Source organism: Erpetoichthys calabaricus, chromosome 13, assembly GCF_900747795.2.
Source record: "Erpetoichthys calabaricus chromosome 13, fErpCal1.3, whole genome shotgun sequence".
Taxonomy (NCBI): domain Eukaryota; kingdom Metazoa; phylum Chordata; class Cladistia; order Polypteriformes; family Polypteridae; genus Erpetoichthys; species Erpetoichthys calabaricus.
In genome coordinates this window covers 48,519,440-48,525,469 of record NC_041406.2, presented here as the reverse complement: position 1 = coordinate 48,525,469, position 6,030 = coordinate 48,519,440, and positions in this window count along the sequence as shown.

Here is a 6,030-nt window from a genome sequence, read left to right as displayed (position 1 = left end):
GTACTGTGTTTATTGCAATAATCTGTCTGGATCTCCACCAGGTCACTTTTTGAACAAATTGCTTTTGGGTGAGAAAAAATGCAGAAGTTTCAACATACGATTTACATTTTCCTAGTTAAGTGGTGACATGTTACATGTTACTTAGACATGCAAGTAAGAATTTCACTGTACATTGTAGACAACAATAAACTTAAATGAAAAATAATCTATACACATTATACATTTGAATTAAATGGGGCTGAAAAAAATGACCAGGTAAGAACTCCACTCATAGAGCTGTATAAAATTTAAAAGGGACCTGCTGCTTCATGGGTTGATCTGTTAAAAAGGCCTGTTCATTTTAGAGTTCTATCTCATGTCATCTTAAGAAATAGCAGGTAATACAGTAGAAACATCAAAAACTTCCTAGGACCATTCTTTAAGTGATAGCAAAGACTGAGTGGTTTCCTTTTTTGGTTTTGAGCTCTCTACCTTCAATATCCATAATTTTTTAAACAACTGAAGAACTTAATATAAAACAGGATCCATTAAGTCAAAGTCACATTCAAATGTTACACTTCGTTTATCAACCACACATGCACTGGAGCTGACTGAAGGCCCAGTCATTAGATAACAAGCCTCACTGATTTTAGTTAACACATGTGACAGCAATTTTATGAACATAACATCAAATGACACCTTACAGGTGCCCTTTGTGACAAGTGCACTCCTTCAAACTGCCTGTCAAAGAAAGTAAAGAAAACAACACATTCATTGAGTTTATCATTGTAATATTCATTAACAAGATATAAGTCAATAAATATTTTTTGTTCACTGGTGTTGGTAATGTAACATCAAGAAAAACAAAATAATAATAAATGAAAATTATACACAAGAAAATAATTACCATCATCTTAAATAAACTGCTCATTTAGTTCACTTCTGTTTATTTCAACTTTCGGTTGTGTGTATTTGGAGCCACTGGCAGCTACAAAAGGATTAAGGTAAGGACTTAATCTGAATGATGTCAGTCCATTACAAAAACACTCGTACCCATTTTTAAATATCAGAAAATATTAGTTGTGCCAGTTGTAGTAATAAACCAGGGCACCTAAAAACCCACCAGGACATGGGAAGAATATGAGAAGTTCACACAGAGTGTTCAGAGCAAGATTGGAACCTAAGAATTTAGAGATATAAGGCAGCACATTTGACTACTGAGCATCCATGTTTACCTAGGCTATTATCTTGAGGTAAATGGAAAATAATGTAAGAAGTAGTATTGGTTACCCCTACTACTTTACATCTCCTGGTATTTTGTTTGCTGTTTGTGTGGAAATCTGCTTGTCTGTGTCCATGTAGGTTTACTCCAACATCTCAAAGGGTTACAAATTAGGTTTATTGTCATGTGTATGGAGTACAGTGATATACTTACCTGCACGTGCTAATCAACATGTAACATGTGTCCACTTTCAGGTTTTCAAATCTGTCTTATATCAGTGTGGCTGTATACCAGACTTTCTCCTGTGATGGATCAGTGACTCCATCAGGGTTAGTTTCTGTCTATTGATTGATGATCTTCACAACTCTGCTTCACAAAAATCAGGTTTAGAAAATCTATGAGTAAAGCCATAAAAACATAATACAACTCAGGACAATTATTTTGTGAAAAATTAGGAAAAGCTTAATTCAAATCATTTTCAACAACATCAAGATAATAAGTGTTTTTTTGCAAACTAAATGATGAAAATTTACCAAACCTGAGTTATCATTTTGCCACCTACTGGTGTATCCTTGCAATTATTGAGACTCCGACAATTGTCCTGAGAGAGGCTTTTATTGTTGTTGCTTTTTTAAGTTTAAATGTCACAGCCTGTAAATTTAGTCCCAGCAGACACATTAAACATTAGTACAACAAATGCAAATTTCAGATCTAATTATTTGTGTGAATAAATGTCTCCTGTGCCATTTGACAAAAATCAGCAGTACGCTAAGTGACAACAAAAGGAAACATTTTATTTTCTTTACCTAATTTGGTGTGAGAAATGTATTAATCATTTTGATTGCCAATTGTTTTTAATGAGAGCACATTATAATCAAGCACAGAAAAGGTGCAGATTTTCTGTCTTTGCATTTATTATAAAAATAGTTACACTGAGACAATTCAGTTGCCATAGAGACAGAGCTTTCAACTTTGGTTAAAAATATGAACAATTGTTTTTCTTTTCTGCTTTGGAATTAAGAACTGCAGACTTTATTTTCTTGTACCTGTGGGTTTCTCTTAGACTAAATCTGGTGCACTTTATCTTAAAAATATAGTTAAAAGTACATTATTGTTCTTTGCCCCTAAGAATCTCACTAAATTAAGGTTACTAACAAATAAACAAAACCAAAAGAAAACACTTAAAATCAGTCCCAAAATCATATATAGGCTTTCTTGTTTGGGCAATCTTCTTTAAATAGATCATAAAGAATACAGTTCAAGGGCACTTATCAGTACAAAAACTACACAAATCCTACTGCCACAATTTATTTAACTTTTAATGTCTAAAATAAGGAAAGCTAATCACCATTCACTTATATTTAGCTTTTTTTAAACTGGCAACCGATTAGAATTTCATTGAAAATGTTACAGACATACGTTTGTTTAAACCCTAATGACACTTTCTCCATGACAATAAATATTCCTAGAAACAAATATTGTATATTTACAAAAATGTGCAAGATAGTTTTTAAACAGGTTGTTTGTATTGGTACTTAAAAAATATTATTTGTTTGATGTTTACAATTATACATCCACTTTGTTTGAAAGCTTGTTTTCATTAAAAGGGTCATGGGGAGCAGAAATCTATCCTGGCCAGCATGGGATATCCAAAAACATGTTGATTCAAAATAACCCTTAACATACAATATTTAACACTTTTGTCAGTAAAAATAAGATAAATTTAAGAAATCTAACTTAATTATTTAAAATGTATACAAAGAAATACACAGAAATAAAATGTCTCATTTTACCTCATATTTAATCTTTTCATATGTACTAAAAATGTAATTTGTCTATATTAAACAAGTTAGATGATGTACACATGGTGTAATATTAATGAGCATTCAGGGACTAAGTTAACTGATAAAAAAGTTGGGCCATTTCACATTTTTTTTACTTACTTCATCCAAGAATCAGTTATTACATCTATTACAGTATATTAAAAAATCTTGGGATGAGATGAGACTTTTTCAGAGAGACAAGACATGACTTTCTCAGAGAGACACTTTCACGTCCCAAGAGACGCGACTTTATGCCAAGAGATTTAACCGCACCCGGGGCCAGAAATAAAAGACAAAGAGTAGATGACAAAGTAGAATGTTGTAAAGAATTCAAAAATGTTGGCGCAATACACATGCAGAGCAGGTTAGAGATAATGGAAGTACGAAAATGATAGTAAAGATCGCATTAGCACAAACAAATGTAAAGTATTACTCTGTTAAATAACAGAACAGCGAAAAGAGATTGAATATATTGTTCGGATTTAAACTTTAAGTCAGAGACTTGTAGATCGTCGAATTCGTGTTGCCATCGTGTTTCTTCCCAAAGAAGAGGCGTACCCGCGAGAATGAAAAGATTTGTTGTTTGGTGAAAGTGAAATCCACATACACTGTCACGCTTAGGTCACAGAGTTGCACAGATACACAAGAGATTTTAGAGACAGAAACGTAATTCAAACACTTCAAACAAACAGAAGTCTCTTTCAGGAGTGAATCAAGCTCCGTGTGTAGTCAGAGGGGACAGTTCCGTCACTCATTTAAAACAATAGAAAATCTTCCTCTTCATAGGGGCGCACCTCAGGAGTGGGTCCCCCCAACAGGAGCAGAGGATGTCTGGGGGAGAAGAGAGACAAAAGGACAGCTGCTGTACAGGCTTTGAAATGTTTGAAGCGCCGCGCGAGATGCATTGAAGTATTGGCGAGCAAAGTGAGCAGGGGACGAAGCCCCCTAGTTTTTGTATATTAGTTTTGTAACAATAGGTCATAATCAGAATAGTGATAATGGAATGCAATGCTTTATTAATGTTTTACTAAACTACATTAAATATGTGCTTTTTAACAATACTTTACCATGGAGTTCAAAACAGAGCACAAATAGGCTTCTGGTGGCTCAATACCTTTCATACACAGCAGCGTCCAATTTAAGTGATGTAAAAATGGCATCGATTAATGAGCATTAGCGGTTGAGGGTCTGTGACTAATTGTTGTTCAATTTTCTTAAATATAGTATTTTTGGAAGTTTACCTAATAGAGCAGTATCCAATAATTAGCATTTGAAAAATATCTATTAATTAAAAATTACCCTTACTAGCATAACATTATTATCAATATCAACCTTTGAAAAGGAGAAAAAAAGAACTGAAATAAGTTCCTTCTCTAGCTACTGTATTAATATTAGTTAACATCCCATAATTCATTAAAATTACATAAATAAGTAAGAACTTGGAAAGGAACTGATTTATTGCATAACAGGAATATGAATGGTACATGATGTGCAAGAAGATCAGGGGCTTGCCACAATTGTTCATGCATATTGGGGCTGAAAGATCAGGGCTTAAGCCACTGAAGCATCACACCTCCCAACACCACTGTCCATTTTTAAACTTGTCCTGTGTTTATATCAGGGAGGGTAGCTATACCTTTCTCGTGTTATTAATTAGTTCAAATAGAAATTGGCTGCAGGTTGATAAAATTTGTTCATTATAATAATAATGTGCATATAATATTGTTCAATCAATTTAGTCTTATAGATGCTTATATAAATGCTGTCCCCTTTCATTGATTTTCTGAGAAGTGATTTTTTTTGTCCTCTATTAATTAACTTACCTAAAGCAGCAGGATGCAGGCTCTGCTATGTCAGCTGTTTGCACATGTGCACTCTGCCCAGCCTTTGACTCACTTACATTGGGCACCCAAGCGGCTGTCAGATGAGCGATAGGGGAAAATTTACAAGTTCAAGTAACCACTCTCAAGGGAAAACTGAAACAGTAAACAAATTTCTGTCTCCACAAATTTCTTTGAAGAATAAATCTGCCATATCTCAACAAAATTGGTCCACAGGGGGCCGAGTTCTTTCATACAAACAGACAGATGGACTGACAGGCAGACACAGGGGTTTTTGCAATAGGTGCTTTGCACATTACATGCGATTGCACCAAAATAAATAAATAAAAAATACCATTTTACCTTTACTGATCCAGTGTTCTTTCCAATTTATTTGGAAAGTTACAAAAAAAAATGACAATTATAAACATAAATTAAACAATATAAATACAACTAAAAACTAGTCTACATTCCAAGTAAAAATTCTCTTTATCTAAGTCTTACATGATAATTTAATCCTACTAAAAAACTTCAGTTCATAAAACCACTAAGCAAGTCTCTCTATTATAAAAAAAAATCCTGTGGGAGGGAATGACTAGGAGACGATACGTGATCTTCACGTTAAGATCACGGAAGACAAATAAAAGACCCGTGAGACGGCCAGCAAAAATAATCAGTAGTGTAAAGGCACACAGCACACACAGATACAGGGGTCTCAGTGCATATAAAGTGTATACAGGACAATACGTTATAATTGAAACGTCGACGAATAAAAGATCACATTAGCGCAAACAAAAGGAAATTAATCATCAGGAACAGGTGTAATTGAAAAAATAGCAGGACAAAGAGAGGTCAGAAATAAAAGGCAAAAAGCAGAAAACAAAGTCTTTTCGCATTCGCAACATTCAATGCACAAAACGTGGATTTACACAATAATAGAATATAAGCTATGAGAATCTGTGGTCCCACAACAGTTAAAGCAACGACAAGTTTAATTTAAAAGAAAACACAATTTGGTCAAGTATATATTTAGGATCACGGAGAAGCGATCACAACGCAAGCAGCAGAGACACAAAGTGGCAAAAAGGACAGCGGCTATACAGGCTTTAAAATGATTGAAGGGCAGCACGAAAGCAGCTGTACCCCCCCCTCTTTGACAACGCGCACAGCGTTATACGTCCTGCAA